The sequence below is a fragment of the Rhipicephalus microplus genome, unplaced genomic scaffold (genome assembly GCF_043290135.1).
Source record: "Rhipicephalus microplus isolate Deutch F79 unplaced genomic scaffold, USDA_Rmic scaffold_15, whole genome shotgun sequence".
Lineage (NCBI taxonomy): Eukaryota > Metazoa > Arthropoda > Arachnida > Ixodida > Ixodidae > Rhipicephalus > Rhipicephalus microplus.
This window is the reverse complement of record NW_027464588.1, coordinates 17,626,047-17,643,858: the sequence shown is the minus strand read 5'-3', so window position 1 is coordinate 17,643,858 and position 17,812 is coordinate 17,626,047. Positions and strand designations below refer to the sequence as shown.

At 45.5% G+C, this 17,812-nt stretch overlaps 1 long non-coding RNA gene across 1 annotated transcript; it reads left to right on the top strand.

The window, feature by feature from the left end:
• The first annotated feature begins 1,174 nt into the window (after window positions 1-1,174).
• On the top strand, window positions 1,175-11,989 carry LOC142784690 (uncharacterized). Its single transcript, XR_012888729.1, has 5 exons — window positions 1,175-1,503; window positions 7,514-7,845; window positions 9,789-9,918; window positions 10,372-10,488; window positions 11,468-11,989. It is a non-coding gene; the product is annotated as an uncharacterized LOC142784690 (long non-coding RNA).
• Window positions 11,990-17,812: the final 5,823 nt, after the last annotated feature.

Below are 17,812 nucleotides of genomic sequence, written 5' to 3'. Positions count from 1 at the left end.
ATCGAATAAATGTTTTATTAGCTCTCTCCAGATGCAAAGGCTATTGGCATTCGATGAAATATGCAGTAAAAATATGGAAATGGAGCCAATTATTATGTATGTTTTCCGATTCTAAACAGCATCAAATATACAATCTACGCTGACACCATAGAAGAGCCCATGTTTTTTTGCAAAAATTTAGCACTTTCTTGTGCCGTCTACGTGACGCTACGCTACTTCACGTTGGAGAAAGCTAAGATAAAGAAATGTAACTATTATTTCTTTTGCCTTATTTCGTTTTATATCTACAAAAAATTGAATTCTATTCCCATCGAACTTCTTGAAACGCGTCTGCTTGTGTTCAAACGACCATACCAACAAGATCCAAGCTGTCTAAGCACTTCGCTTAGCCTCCATCTTGTTTGGACAGCAAAGTACCCTGCATCGTTTTTGTCAACGATGCCTTTTCATTGCCCGCTACTTTAGAATTGGAATGAAACATAAGATGGCCCCTGACAAGTTAGCTGTCTATTGAGTCGTCATTGTGAACATTTGAACATACCCTATTACGTAGCGTCGTGCCCAGCGTGCCCACTCATTGAAGAAGACGCGCGCATCACGTCCAATTCTGACCAACCCCGTCTGAACGAGCGCAAGCTTTCGCTGAACGCACTTTGGAGTTCACAAAGCGTTCTTCGACTTTTTCTTTAAAGTTCTTGTGATGTAGCTAGTGTGTGATCGGCCGGAGGTTCTATCCTAACTACCACTTCATTACGCCATATTATCAAATTCACCATGTTGTCAACTATGATTGGTCGAGAGCACTGCGGAGGCCTCTGTGGGGGGCTTAAAATCCCGCCATTACGACATGGGATTATTTGGAGCAGGGGTGCAGCCAGTGGAGCTATCTTAACGGCTCACGGTTTCTTCACGTAGCGTAAACTGAAAACTCGGTGGATATGAGCCAAGCAGCTCTTAGTACAGCATGCTCATGCATGGTATAGAAATGTATACCATAGCAAAACTGTGGGAGAGATATTCAGGGTGAGGGGGAATGAAAGAAGGGGAGAATGAATGCGTGATTTTTGAAAAAGGGAAAAGGAGACTTGATTTCTGTCATCCTCGTGGGCGCCAAGCTCCCCTTCGAACCAGTTGAAAATTGACTTGGAGTTCCTACCATTATTAATTAATTAAATTCATCTACACTCACTTCAACAGTAAAATTGTGCAAACTGAAAAGAAAGGCATGCCTTAGAAGTTCGTGGCACGGCGGGTGTGCGAAGCTCTTACCATGTCTCTGCAGCCTTGTTGGTGGAAGAAGAGGACGACGACTCGTCGGTGGCCAGCTCACCATTCGACGACGGAGGCTTTGTAGACAGTTTGGACTCCGTGGACGGTGCTGCCGGCGATGGTCAGGAATCGTCGTCAGCCACTGTCTCAGCTGTTGTGGAGGGTCACTCGTTTTCCCCGAGACCAGCAGCGGCAGCAACTGTAGCAACGGAAGCGACAACTGCACCGGATGAGGTACAGAAAAGTTTGAAGGAACCTTGTGGAAATTTCGTTAGGCCGCGAAGGTTGCGATTGGACGCGCGTGAGATGGTAATGACCTTTGTAGCCGGCCACGTCTTGTTCCGCTTAGATTGAGCACTCGCAAAGCGTACGATTTCGGCTTTAGGTGATGTATGCCTGAGAAGAGTAGACCCGCATGGACGCTTAGCAAGACAAAGCCTCGATAAGCCTATCGAGCATGAACGCTTTGCCACGAAAATTATTCATACATGTCTAATCTTCTTACGCTGACTTCACTCAAAACGTCACCTACCTAATAGGTGAGGTTGCGGCGGTTTTCCCTTAGTAATTTAAGGAGCGATCTTTTCAAGACCCCTTTGATTCATAAACAGGTGATATAGGCACCCGACAGTGAACCAGAGGGCGCGACGAAGCTCTTTGGGCCACCTCAGCATTGTTGGTACCGACCGCCAAGGATACCAAGAAAATGGTATGCTCGCTGAACCCAGTGACACGCTGAAGTGTCAGTGCCTTTTTTGACACGTTTTCAAAGAACGCTTCCTGGGCGCTTACATAATCAAGCATGACCCAGTTGCTCACAACTAAAAAGAACATGATATGCACGTGCATGTTTGGTTTCGCTGCGTCTGCTCGCTAGGCTACGCAGTGGAAGACTCTGTTTTGCTGTGCCTACTCGCTAGGCTGTGTGTTATGGCGCAACCATCAGATCTCGTAAACTGCATTGCCGGATGCCTGTAAATCGGGCTAGTTGGTATGAATCCATGTTCGCTTGTCTTGTTCCTTCTTTATTTCTGTCCCTGTGTAGCTTAAGTTTGCGGATGAACACGCATACTTTTCTTACGTATTTCTTTTACGTAGCTGCCCGACCTCAGCGTGGCAGGTCCGTCAATGAGCAGTGGAGAGCAGCATGGCTATCAACTGCGAAGGCGCATCCCGCGGCCCCCGAACGCATTCATGCTGTTCGCAATAAAGAACAGGCGATCGGTGGCTGCTGAGAACCCTAACGTACGCGCAGTTTCCTCTCTACTTGTTGAAGCGTTTTCTTTCTGCATCAAAAGGTTTCCACAAAAAGTTTTCTTTACATAACAAAAAACACTCACATAGTGTGAGCGTTTAGCTTAGAGCACTTGCGAGGTTCATTTGGGAGTTAGAATTATTTCGACAGTAATCGAGCCATTCCTTGTAAACTTTGAGTTTCTCCAACTGTTCGCTTAATTTTTATTGCTGTTATACTTCACTTCTTAGCAATGCTGATTGGTCTAGTTGCCGACTACGAGGGTAATAGCTGCACAGAGCTCCAACGTTCACGGCTCTTACGTCCAAAGCCTTGAGATGAAGGTAAAACAGTAAAAAACACTTTGCTGATATATCGTGCCGTAAGTACGACGGTAGAAAAGAAGTGAAAAGGGTGAGTGGGGAGATAGCCTAGACATGCCAGATTTATACTGATTGCCGTCGGGTCACAACATAAAAGTGCAGCTTAGCAGGCCGCTCTTATCAACAACACGTGGCGCTGTCACATACAAGACAACGGCAACTTTTTTTATTCATTTAGCATTTGCTTTGTAGGCGTAACACCTCCTATATAGTTTAATGCAGTACTCGTGGATCGGAACACCTAATTTAGCACTAAGCAATGTACTTACTTTCCGTTACCACCATATTCGATTCACGTCATGTCGCCGTAATTTCGCCGCAAACGCTGATTGATTGATTTGTGGGGTTTAACGTCCCAAAACCACCATATGATTATGAGAGACGCCGTAGTGGAGGGCTCCGGAAATTTCGACCACCTGGGGTTCTTTAACGTGCACCCAAATCTGAGCACACGGGCCTAAAACATTTCCGCCTCCATCGGAAATGCAGCCGCCGCCGCCGGGAATCGAACCCGCGACCTGCGGGTCTGCAGCCGAGTACCTTAGCCACTAGACCACCGTGGCGGGGCATTCGCCGCAAACGCTTAAATCACAGAAACGTTACCTTTGGAAGCCACGTTTGTAGTGCTGCAACGGGTTCTGGAAACGCATGCCGCGTTTTCAGCGAGGCAAAAATGTGAGTTCCGGCGTTGCCGTAGAATGAAGTCGCTATGCTAAAACCATTGATATCACTTTTCAGGGCTTGGGCACTGTACTCGCTTTCATAATTTTTTGCAGTTTTTTGTAGGACAATGATAGAGCTTAAAGGTACACTGAAGAGAAACACTGAATTGATTGAAATCTCTAAATTGTACTGTTAGAACGCTAACATCAATATTTTATCATCATAACTTCACTAATAGTGTATAAAATCAAGGTCAACGTTTTGTTTTCAAATTTCCACGCATGATGCCACGAATGCCCAAAACTTCCACGCATGATGCCACGAATTCCAAAGTACTATTTTGGCAACATTGGTTACACAAAAATTTCTCATACTTGGGGAGTTAAACCCTAAGAGGACAATCTACTTCATTTTCACTGAAGAGTATTTAGGTAGGCTCCTGTAAGCGTCGTCATTATATGCGACCTCATGGAGAATGGGGAAGAAGCTTCGTATATTAGACTTGTAGGTATACAGGAAAAGTGAAATACTCGAATATTAGGTTGAACTTTATTGAAGAAACTCGCGGCAATTCTTGAGCTCGTATGAAGCTCCCGTACATACACTTGCTCACCATATCTTTACAACCTGATGGCTTCTTTAGATGTGTTTTATGTTTTTTTCGTCTCATTATCACGTCCTTTTGTCACGTGAAACCCGATAAAAACATTGTGCTTGTTTTCGACGCAGGAGGACAACCAGCGTGTGAGCACCCGACTGGGTAAATTGTGGCGTTCTCTAAGCGCGGCCGCTAAAGAATCTTATCGGCGCAAGGCGGCCGTAGCAGCAGCAATCCTCCGAATCAAATATCCTGGTATATTTTGAATGCAAATGATTCATTTCCGTACTGCGGGCACTCTTGGCGTCTATCTACGCATCTGTCTATCAGCCGCCTACGTCTGGGTGCTCAGCTTGGGGTGGCCCAGAATTGGTATGAAAAAGTAAGGTGGTTTGACGAATATGGCCCGCTGGTCGTAGCATGAATAGTGAACAGTTATTGTATACCAAGCTTAGCGGATAGCGGGCTTATCTTGATAGCGGGATCAAAGTGTGCATGCACAGATATGTACGTTGCTCGTGCCGCTTACCGTACGCGCGTTATTTTTTACATTTAACGTTACCGTGTTAGCATGCTGTACGTAGTGTACGTAAACATGGTGGCGCTTACGGGCGCCCGCTTCGAAGTGATGATTAGGCGTAGTTGTTGAAAGGTAGACTTCGTTCACAGCAAACGACTGCTTGAAATGACTCAGTTTGCCTTCAGTTGGCTTCGATGACCGAGTATTGCGGATATACTAGTGTAAGGGCACGGTCAACCCAAAGCTGCCATGTCGCTAAACGGAACGCTTCTCTACTTGGTGCAGGTTAGTCCCCGTTCTAATTCAATACGTAGTGATTGTCGAGGCTTAGTGGTTCTGCCATGCCCACGGCGTTGTTTTTTAATGGCGTATGACTGTTTTGTCGTTTGCAAACTACTAATTTGCGGTGATGTCGAGGAACACCCTGGGCCCACCCAGAAGGAACTGTACGAGCAGCTACTTGACGGTCAGACAGAAATGCGAAAGGGACTACTTGAAATTAAAACACTATTTTCTGAGCTGAGAGAACAGATGCTTGACTTTAGGTGCACTGTCGAAAATATAGCGACTGAGCGCTTAGCACAACATGAAAACACCCATCAATTGCATGTCACATTGAAATCATTTGAACACGCAATGTCTTTTCAAACTAAAAAGCTAAGAGACCTTGAAGACCACAGCAGACGTTCAAATGTAATTATTCATGGAGTACCTGAGACCTCAGAAGAATCAGTAGAGGAACTAAAGGAAAAGGTCGTGAAGGGTCTCTCTCAAGAAAAACTTCAGGTTAAATCTGAATCTGTAGGGCGTATTCATCGACTGGAAAAGCACGTAGGAAAGCGGCCTGTAATAGTGTATCTGCAAGACTTTACAAAAAAGAAAGAGATAATGAAAAACGCAAGCAAACTGAAGTGCTCAGATATCTTTGTTAAGAATGATTACTCAAAATCAACGCTAAAAAAACACAGTCTGCTCTGGCACAGCGCAAAGGCCGAGATAGAACAAGGGAAAAGAATCAACCTTATACACGATAAACTAAAGATCGACAAGGATATGTATTTTTGGGATGAGGTGAAATATAAGCGGGTAAAAATGACCGGCTACAACACCGCACCCCAACAGTCTAAAACTTGACGTAATGTGCATGCGCACAAGCAACTTCGTCTACTTAATTTGAATGCCCGCAGTGTTATGAATACAACCGATCCCCTCGAAATCCTATTACTGCAGTACACTCCTCACATTACGGTTATAACTGAGACGTGGTTACATGAACAGGTGAATGATGGCGAGATTTTTTCACCTTCCTATACGGCTTTTCGTAAGGACAGGTAATCAAGGGGAGGTGATGTGGCCGTCCTGATCCCACAAAAGTTTGATGCTGTCTTGTTGGATGATGTACCGCAGCTTGAATGTATCTGTATTAAAGTAACTTTGTGGGGCCACTCATTCATCGTATGTGCAATATATAGACCGCCGGACTCATCTCTTGAATACCTATGAAAACTAAAGGAACACATGTGTAAATACCATGGGAATAAAGTTCTTTTGATTGGTGATTTCAATCTCCTCGGAGTAGTTTGGGAGCGTTTTGAAACCTTTACAGCCAATATCAGCAATGAAAACGCAGTGTTTGACATCATGCTCGCACATAATTTGGTACAATTGGTTCATGAACCAACGCATTATCAGGGTACTGCTAGATCTATCTTAGATCTGGTATTTATTCTTCGTGATTTCAGTACACATACCTTAATAATTGAGCAAGAGCTGTCTGATCACTACCTTGTGTGAGTTTCTATCCCTCTGGTACCACTTTCGGAAACTGCCAACTTGTCCTTTCATTGTGTGAAAGACTATACACATGCCAATGATGCTTGCATTATCGAGCACCTAGAAACCTGTCTGATAGATTTTGTAGCTACTGATGTTTGTAGATTTTGGGACCAATTTAAACGCACATGCTTCTACTGTATCAAAAAATTTATACCGTCTAAACGTAAAAAGGTGCATAAACATACGCCCTGGATGACGAGAAGCATCATTCATCTCAAGCTAAAGTTAAAAGAATAAAAAAAAAGCATGCTGACCCCAAAGTTATAGCTGACGCTCTAGATAAGCTTGCACATGCCGTACACACCTCGAAGGAATACAACTTCAATACGTCACTTGCAAACTTCATAAGGAATGATCCAAAGAAGTTCTGGAATTATATTAGCGAAAAAAAAGAAACCCATCACAGGTTTTTGTCAATGGTTCAATGGTATCTGATCAGGCTGCCATTACGTGAACATTACGTGAGCTAACTTTGCGGGACACTGGCAGAGCGAGCTACATGGAGGTAGGAAAGCTATACGCGAGAAGTCATGAACTCTGTGTGATGACGATGCGTACAGGTCGCAATCGGGCGTGAACAATGATGGCCTTGAACAGCTTTTTGTTGCCACTCACAAATGGTATGACGATAGTTATAGCGCTACAACAATACAACGACACAGATACACGAAGGACACGACACAGAGACAAGAAGGACACGAAGGACACTTTTTGTCTCTGTGTCGTTGTTTTGTTCTCGCGCTATAACTATCGTCATGCCATACCAACTAGCCCAAGCTGTTGCACTTCGCAAATGGTCGCAGGTGTGAACAAGCTTTTAAGGCCGTGTCGCATCACTGACCATTACACGCATTTCGTAACGCTGATCTGAGGAGCTTCGGCGCTGTGCTAATCCTTAGGCATACTCTCAATGCTCGTGCATGCAGTCTCGTTTCAAAATCATACCACTTAGGTGACCTGGATCGCTCGAATGGCGTATACCACGCTACAGTGGGTTCGCCGATGTGCAGGCTACGTCTACAACCCACGCTAGGCATTCCGACGCAAGGAGCAGGCGCGCATATCCAAGGCGATTGTCAGCAAAGTGAAACAGGAGCCTTCGGAAGACCAGGAGCTGAAAGCACAGAGTGTGTCTGCATCCCTGGGTCCAAGTACTCCTGTATTGCAGAATCTACCGTGGCCTCCACAGTCACCTCCCCCGCTGCCACTCCAGCTCAGGCAGTGGGCAACCACTGATACCCTGGCCAGCACTCAGGCCGACAGTCGGACAACGCCAACTGGCAGGTCGACGGCTGCCGCACCATCCACCGCATCGGCTAGACCAGTTGCACTGCCATACTGCGTGAGTGCGTGTATTAAGGCATTAGACATATACAGACGTGGGAACACCACTACAATTTTATGCTGCCGCATTAACCTCAAATTAAGAAGCGGTGTTTTAAAAGCGAAGGAAGAAGCAAGAGGACATGCAGTCGGAACAGCGCCGCCTTCGCGCGATGTATGATCGCTAATGATAACACCATTGACCGGAACGAGATCCATACCGTAAAATCAACATTGCTGTCGCACCAGCGGATAACTACTAAAAATCTACCCTAGCTAACAGTAAGCAACATTGGCTTATGACAGTAATACGAGTTGAAACACGGTAGCCTAATTAGGTCAAAATTGTCACAATTTTTAGAAACAGTGGGAAATAAATGTTGTTGTTGTTGTTGTTGTTGTTGTTCTTGTTGTTGTTCTTGCAGAAGCAGGAGCAGTAGAGGAAGAATGAGACAAATCAATCAGCATGCCACTCAGCATAGGCCTTGCAGCGCGTCACTAGAGTGAATAATTAAAGTTGCACCTTCGGTTCCAAGATGCAAGCAATCTACCTAACCAGAAAAAACTGAATGAACCGTTTTCAATCATTTCTATTGCATTCGGGTAAGGTGACACAGCGTGTAAATCTGAAAGTGTTTAGTCAAATTAGCAAAGTTTTCCGTTCCTAAATGTTCTTCGCAACTTGTGAACCAGATTTGGTGGTGATATGCCCAGCGTCCAGATTGGCTGGAAACTAGTATTGCGAACAATTTTTAGCGTTGAGACGACTGAAGACCACATCAAGATGGCTTTGCCTTAGTTATTTTCACATTGCGGAGAAGCCAGATTGCAGCAATGCTTAGCAGCGCTTGCACAGGCCTGCGCTTTCGTGCACACTTCGTATCAATGTGAACTTAAAAACACACCGTGAAAACGTATGTGGTGCATGCGTCAACAACCAGCATCTACTGTTGCCGTTTCTATATCTGTTCCTGACCATAAGATTGCGTATAAAAGAGTTGACGAAAATGGTCAGGGAGAGAGGGGAGGAGCTTAACCACAGAAGAGAGCGCCAAATTGGTCCCTTAACTTTACTCTATCGTCCCTGTCGTCGCTCTTGTGCAAGGTATGAAAATGCATGTTTTAACAATAAATCTTCTTTGTACGTTAATGGTGGTCGGGAACCACTGACGTTGCTTACTCAGAGCTGTTTCAATTTTTATCCCCCGTGAACCGGGGATCAAATACAGGCCTTTGCGGGAATCATGTCTTCCTTTCATTCAAATAACGTAGCGATCTTTAGAAACTTAGTAACGTGTTTCACTCTCGAGGACCTTTTAGTGGGTGATCTCCAAGAAGGGCGCCGCTCGTGTGAGAGTCCGTACCCTGTTTTGACTCTCTCCAGCCGGTAGTCAGCGTTATCGCTGACTACCGGCTAATAAACGTCTGAAGAATAATCAAATATGGCGTTTAAGGTCCCAAGACCACGATACATAATTACGAGAGACGCCGGAAGGGAGGGCTGTGGATGTTTCGGTCATCCGGTGTTATTTGCCATGTGCACTGAAATGGCACAGTACACTGGCCTCTACCATTTCACCTGCATGAAAATGTGACCCCTACGACTGGGATCTACCCGTGACCTACTGGTCGGCAGCCGAGCTCCTAAACGACTACTCCACTACGGTGGACTCGCTTCATTTAGATTTTTGCATGTATTGCGAAGCATATTTTCGTCAAAATTAATAAAGAAACAAGGAAGCAAAAGGGGGGGGGGCGATGATGTGATGGAACGGCGGTAAAACGTCCTCCCCCCCTCCCTCATTGAGGAACCCTGCACACGTTTGTGCACACAGCTGTCCCTAGTTTGACAAACTGTCTGAGTACATATCAATTGATTGATTGATTGATTGCTTAACTGGTTGATTGATTGAATGATTGATTTACTTATTGAATGATTATTGATACCATGGTCATATTCAGCGATTACGCAGAGCTCCACCACCGCCACTGCGTAGGGTTGGTACTGTCACCATTTGTGAGCCGCCAACCACTTACCCACTAAACCAGCTGAGCTCGCTGGCAGCCCTCAGCAGAGACGGCACTGCTGTGCGTAAGTATTCACAACCATTTGCTGTAGGTTCCCAATTGGGTGTGGTAGCACAGCGTAGAATATCTTAACGTTGTATTGCTTTTGTGAAGATCTTGTTGGTGATGTAGACGAAGGTAAGGAATTCGATCTTATTTTCTCGACGTGGAACGTTGTTTAAACATTACAGTAATTGACACATCTTGAGGTATTCGGCAATAAAGTTCAGCTAGTAAGAGTTGATTTGCAACCTTGTTGGTGCGACATATGTAGGCTTTAATGCGGAACGTGTATGACCGAATAAAATGTGACAGAACACACATACGAGTTGATTGTATTGCTTTCTGCCATTTGGGCCTACAAACTATGTCTAACATTGAAAACCCAGCCATGTCTACTTGTGTTGGCAATATATTTTTACATTAAAAACACGAGCTGTAATATAATTTTCCCGCGTCTTTTCATCTCATCCCCAAGTGAACGGCCCTGGACTGCCACAGTTTTTCGATGCAAGCACCTAAACGATGGGATGGTTCTTCGACCAGACAGCCCAAGCCGCTGCAGCTTACATGACAGTCGGAGTAGCCACAGCGCGTGAGTACACAATGATATTATGAGACTACCGTGATGACTGTACCGTCTAGCTTTATTGCCCTTCGCTCAATTTTATTCATACATGCCCTCTTTTCCCATGCCAAATATAAGGTTTGTCATTTTGGAGCCATCTCTGGCTAAGCCCTACTTTTTCTTTTTTTTTCTTTCTGTAGTTTTTTTTGTTTTTTTTATTTATTTTTTGCTTGCTTGCTTTCTCTTTTTCTTTCTTTGTTTCTTTCTTTCACGTGAAGAAAGTGTTGTAAAATATTAACAATTGCAATTAGCCAGATTCCGCTAAGTTTTCGTGGCGAAGTCGCATTACAAAAGATGCGCCAATTACTGTCGAAAAATAGGAAAGGAATAATATGGCGTTCAAAATGAAAAACCGTTCCACATATCAAGCATACATCGTTGCGAATGACGTCTTTCAAGAAGCAGACACAGATGGGTGGGGCAAACTAACGAATCACAATTTTTTCAAACTTGTAAACACATTTTCTCACATATACATACCCTGCCTCAAGTACGCTTAAACTCAGTATTTTTTTACTTTCTTTTGAAGCAGCCTTGAGCATGCAGAGTTCACTGCGAAGTCTTCCGTGTACCCTTTTTTTGATTTACCGGTCGCAATTCACTGATGTGCACTGTTATAGGAAATCACCGAAATAGTCAACTGGTAAAACCGCAGTGCCCCAATGCAGCCCTCTCCCCCCCAAGCATGCGTTCACGGTATAACTACCGACTAAGTTCGTCGGCGTGTTTCATGTCTGCTTGAGCTGCGCCCGTTTTCAGCCTTTGTGGGCTTGCACTCGCACACGGAATATGCGACGTGTCGGGTGATATTATTGATGAACGTGGCTAAAGGTGCACCTCGTGTGTTCATTTGAACACAGGAGGCGTCTACTGCGTGCCAGTAGCAGTCATTTATGCTGCGTTGGGGTAGAAGCAAGCGAATGGAACTAAGTCTTCCACGATGCAGCGGTGCTGTGCTGGCCAGTTATTGCGGCTGCCGCGCCTCCAGTCCTGGCTCCACCACTGCCCTTTCTGCTGCCCGCGGCCATGGTTCCTGCAGTGGTCGGACCCCACTTCGCCTTGCCATGTCCACAGATGCAACTCCCCAGGCTGGAAGTAGCAGCCAGACCTGGTCCGATTCAGTTCTTCTACATGATGCAGGCGAGCTATCTTATTCCGTTTCGCTGTTGTTCATGCTGGCCTGATCCTCGTTACAATAAAATCACATTATTCGATATATCACATAATTGTAAAGCTCCGTCGGGCGATCACTCCCGGCAGTAAATGCACTTTGGATTTTAAATGAATAAGGCACCAATTTTATTAGCCAAGTTTACGTCGTCATACAAATCTCCAGCATATCAAGACGACTCCGAGCGTGAAGCTCATAGATTGCTGATAACATTTTATTTTGACATTGAAGTCAATTTTTGCTTGGCGCACTTACTGACATCGACAAAATATGAGAGACGACAAGGTCCCCAACCTTCTCCACTATCACATCGACACTAGCGTTACGTCAAACTACAGTACCAATTCTGGTGATCAAAAGCGCTCGTACAGCGAGTTGCGATGACGTCATCTTGTGCGTCGCCGAGCGATGCGACCGTGGGTAAGTGACGATTTCTTGACCGCTTGCGTCACTAGAAGCTCACTCTGCGTCGTAACTTCACGTTGGAGTAGGAACGAAAACTAGGTTTTGTATATATGCTGTAATATTCACTTTTGCTGTAATATCACTTTTGCTAATGCAAATAATGTCTCCAATCTATAGAGATGCATACCGCTGTAAGAAAATAATAGCAATTTTGAAGCCAGCAATAAATTGTCGCATTTTTCTGATTTTCGGAGTACGTTGCGCACATTTCATGACACACCCTGTGTAACTGTTTACTCATTAGTGTTTCATAAATGGTTTTAAGGTAAGAAACTTTCATTGGGAGACCGCAGAACTGAGAGGAAACTAGAGGCGCATTGATATGGTTAGGGAATTTGCAGCTGCACGTCTAAACCGACATCACAATCGATCCAAGTCACCGAGTGTGATGTCCGTCCATAAATGGACACAAGATTACAACGACAATTGCAACCACGATGGTGATAACGTGAGCGCTACAGGTCGCAAATTCTTACATTCGTATCATTTATGGTGCCATCATACAGCATAATGCCTTTCTTAACATACTTCAAGCGATTTGCGTCCAAAGGTTTACATGTGGCGCCCTTCGCCGAGCAGCCCGAGCAGCAGAGGAACACCGCCACTGCCACCAGGAGGGCACCGACCGGAACCGCGATGCCGAATATGGCCAGTCGCCAACAGCGAATTGCAGGTGAGACAATGGCTGCGCAAGCTGTTGTGTGGCTTATCTATTTGTAATTAATTTGTATTCCACGTGCTAATCATTCTTGCGAAGTTGTCAGAACTCGCCTTGGTACTTTGGTGGTTATTGTGTTCGACTGCTGACACGACAACAGAGCGGGGGTAGAGTCGCAATCGTAACGGCTGAGTTTTGACTGAGTTGAAACGCGAGATGGCTCGTGTGCTTATGTTTAGGTGCGCGTCGAAGATCTCCAGATGTCTAAAATTTCTGGAGCCCTCCATTACCCTGTCGCTCATAATCATATCGTGGTTTTTGGGTGGAAACAAAATCAACAAATAGTTACCATGAGGTATTTGAAAAAAGAACGTGGCTGGAATGTCACGTTCCAAGAATTGTCCTGCTGAGGACCGCTTAACCTGACAGAACGTCTCCACGACACGCCTCCTGCCATATATGTTGGCGGGACTGTTACATATCGATGGAATCAACATCATGTAAACCCAATTGCTGCCTTTTCACAACTCCAGAAAACGCTCTGCGTGCAGGCAATGCTGTTCGAATAAGCAAAGATGGATGCGCCTAACAGGGTCAACGTGGCACTTTCACTATGGTTTCGCTTGGCGCTGTGCTGAAGTTTCTTTATTGTGGAGTCAGATCGCGTTGCTTCATGGAAGGCGAAAGCAAACCGCCTCAATCTCGTCGGCATAAAGAATTTCATTGGTGAAAGAGCGGAAATAATTGTGTTATGAGTGGGAACACCCAGTCTTTTTGGTGAACGCAAACATATTTACTTCAAATTGAACAACCTATTTAGCGAGCCCGAGGTTGAAGACGGCCACTGCTCATGTTGACGGGTCTCTCCGAAAGGCACCACAATCTTTTTGCGCTGCGTTGTTGCACTGCTATAGGCAAGGCCTTATCAGTTTTTTAGCTAACTACGCTGCGACCTTTGCTGCCGATTTCATGTATCCGAATGAGTTTTGTTTTGCCATCAAAAGCTGAGTACGCTTTCAGTTCACCTGATTAGAGAAAAGCAGCGTCTCGTGAGCGCTGAGCGGCGCGTGGGTGAGTGCAGCGCCCGTTCGTGCTCTTACATAGAGGAACAATTACTGTGCTGGTGTGTCTTGATGTAAGGCAAATCGTACCTTCGATTGTACATTCGCCGATCCATGTTATCAGGTTTCTAATGATTAAGTTAGTGTGCTTCCGGACACTCCGTTGTTCGTGTTGGCAGTAGATGATATTGAAAACAGGTATATGCTTGCCCACTACGCACGCTACGAATGCACCGTGACGGACATACCGTATATACGCACGAACATACATGCATGCTACACGCACGCGTGACCATTGTGCACGCGTTTGTGTGTGCGCATATGCCAAATAAAAAAAATGAGGAGGAACGACTACAGCAGCTTGATTTGAGAATGGGTACCACTACAGCTTGCACAGAAAATAAGCATATGAGAAAAATACAGTCACACGTGTAACGCAAAAAATTTCCTAAAGCGTTTGCTTATATAAACGACTCCGCGCTTAGAGAAGGCCGGATATTGATAAAAATTCACACAAGCTAAATAATGGTTCACTCACCGAGCAGGCGCAGTAATCATTGCAGTAACTCATCGCAAGCGCAGTAATTAGAACAAACTACTGTAGTGGCCATCACCTTCTTCCCAATGCTCAACTTTCCGGTTTGCACCGTTCTCCGTCGTGCGTGATTAGATTTGTGGGGTTTAACGTCCCAAAACCACCATATGATTATGAGAGACGCCGTAGTGGAGGGCTCCGGAAATTTTGACCACCTGGGGTTCTTTAACGTGCACCCAAATCTGAGTACACGGGCCTACAACATTTCCGCCTTCATCGGAAATGCAGCCGCCGAAGCCGGGATTTGAACCCGCGACGTGCGGGTCACTAGCCGAGTACCTTAGCCACTAGACCACCGCGGCGGGGCCCGTCGTGCGTGTCTGCAGGCGTAAGGAAGAGACAGAACGATACGTTGCCATCTTTTCCTCACGATGCCACGCATTGCGAAAAACTACAATGGTCTCTGAACAGCGCTTTCTACTTTTTCAGGCTCGCACGTTCGGCATGGCAGAAAGACAGAAACTATGCGGCCGCGTCTCAACATGCGCAACGTGGTCACATCTCCTTTAACGGTTTTCCCAGGTAGCGCCGTTCACAGACATGGCCGCTAGGTGGCGAGCTCTCAGTTGGACTCGCGAATAGCAGCCTGAAACTCGTACTGAGCACTCGCAGAAGCGTTTTCGATCACCTGCATTTCTGAAGTCACTATATCACCAAGATGACAATAAAACTTCTGTAGTGTTAAGACGGAAGACTGAAAGACTACCAGGTTGATACATATGCATCAGTACAATCTAAAGCACAAAATCATATAAGGACAAACGAGGGAGTGACACAAGTTCTGGTGTCGTTTGTCTTCTCATACTTGTCCCAATTTAGCGCTTAAAATTTGAATTATGCTTAAGAAACGCATCAATTCAGAATAATACGTTCACGCCATGTTTCAAATAAAATTGTTGCTTTGTGAACTGTGATTGCGTCATATGAACGTAGACATCGACCCTCTCACACTGCTACACTGTACCGCAAAATCATGGTGCCAGCGCATGGATTACTTGACCACACCAAAGCTTATTGGTCATGTTCCTTCGCAGGTCCGGAAATCTTAACTGCTGCAAAAGGCAGGCAGATGTCCGACTAAAACAGCGCTTATGTGCTCGACGTCAGCGCATGATATTTGCCATACAAATCGCAGCTTCCACTGCGCTACTGGAGATAAGCCAATCGAGATGCAGCAGCTTTTCACAGTGCCAGCTTTACAGCAAGATGACGTTAAGGCATCTGTATAGTTCACGATTTATATGTGCGGTTCCACCTCCCAAAATCACCATATGTATAAAAAAGATTTCATAGTGAAGGCTTCGGAAATTTCGACCACCTGATGTTCTTTAACGTGCACCCAAATTGAGCACACGGGCCTGCAGCATTTTCACCTCCATCGAAAATGCAGGCGCCGCAGCCGGGATTCAATCCCGCGACCTGCGGGTCAGCAGCCGAGTATCTTAGCCACTAGACCACCGCGGATGATCTCTGTATAGTTCACGTTATGCTCGTTTAAAACGGCCGAACAAGCTGGTATGTCACGAGACCAATTGGTTGCGCATACGGATTCTGAACAAACGCGTTCTGCACCACAGGGTAGCACTAGCATAGTAATATCTGGGGGTTTATGTACCAAAACCACGATGCCATTGCAAGGGACACCATGGCGCAAAGCTCCTGAAATTTCGACCATCTGGTGTACTGCTGCCCCAACGTGGCACACCATTTCGCCAACACCTAAACACGAATGCCACGCCTGAAACCAAATCCGAATCCTTCGGGTGATCAGCTGAGTACCGCGACCAGTGAACCACCGTGCCGAACTCCACTGCAGGGCTAAATGAGCATGTGGCTTGGGGTATTGGATTTGGATGCGCCAAGCAACGAGTGACGCATGCTAACCTCTTTCAGGGTCCCGTCGGAGGTTCACTGAAGCTGCCGCTTCCAGCGCTGCGGAAGCAACGCTGGGCTCACCGGTGACGGCCCAGGCCACGCAGCACCAGGATATGGGCGGACCCTTCCAGCCGTGCGAACTCGCGGTCTCCCGTGCGATTACCTCCCTCCCCTATGCCTACTCGACGCAGGTTTGCTGCACGGGTACTGGTGCGCAGCCCTGCAAAGCGTTGCGCGGCCCGTACTCGGGCCTTCGAGGTGGCCCCATCTTGCCGGGAACGCCAACGTCACTTCAGGAGGCCGAAACCCGCGGATCAAACCAACCACCCCGTGGCGGGCGTGCGGTTGGCTGGTCAGCTTTTTTTTTACATCATACTCTCTATATTTTCACCCGGAGAGTGGTTTGTACGCATTTTCTGCTTTCCTAACCTTGAAATTGAACTTGGAAAAATTACATGGGGAGAAGCAAAGGAGCTCGAGAAGATAAGGCTGGATATCGTATGCAGAATGAAACTGAAAAAAAATGGTGTGCCTGGAAGTGTGGCGGATGATTAGGCGTTGTCACAAAGTTTAGAACCCTTAAAGCATGCCCCGGAATGCACTGGCACAAGACAGGGTAAATGAATATACATAAGATGATGATGCATTCAAATCGGTAGTCCCCTCTTGTGCTTTTTATTACCTCCACTTGTTCGAAGAAAAAAGAAGAAAATTTCGCTTCTAGTTAGACAGCTGCTCAGAAAATCTTAAAACTGGCTATAGAAATGTGGTATTATTAGCAATCAACCACGCAATATGGGTGGTGGACGACACTTGATCGTATCGAGTTAGGTCAGATAAAAATATGTTGAGGCTAGGGGTGTTATTTTTATTTATTTTATTTATTTATTTAATACTGTAAGCCTTTCTCAGGCTCATACAGGGTGGGCGAGCAAATATACACAGTCGCGTACAAACCAAGCAATATCGCACATAGCGGAAGAAACAGAATCACAAGATGATGGTGAAAATAAAACTTGTACGATGAAAGCAATTGTACAAAATCATGGACAGGTCACAAAACATCGAGGTATCAGCAGGGGCTACTGTGATCAGTGTGTTCGGAAGCGCTCACAAACATAAAAAAACAAAAGTTGCTTTTAGTCTTCATAAAACAGGCTTTCTAGATTCCGAACAAATGAATCTACAGAGGAATGATTAACGCATTCACGTGGCAATTTGTTCCACTCTTCCACTGCTGACGGGAAGAATGAATATTTAAAAGTGTCACAGCGTGACATAAATGGTCTAATGCACTTATTGTGGTTGGTACGACGGGAGTGCTGGTTAGGCGGCTTTATATAGTTGTCTTTATCTATGTTTAAACCGTTGTGATAAAGCTGCTTCTAAGTAGCTGGAAACAATTCACCTAATAAAATTAAAACATTCGTTCACTTTTATACAAAAGAATAAGATTCAACCATTAG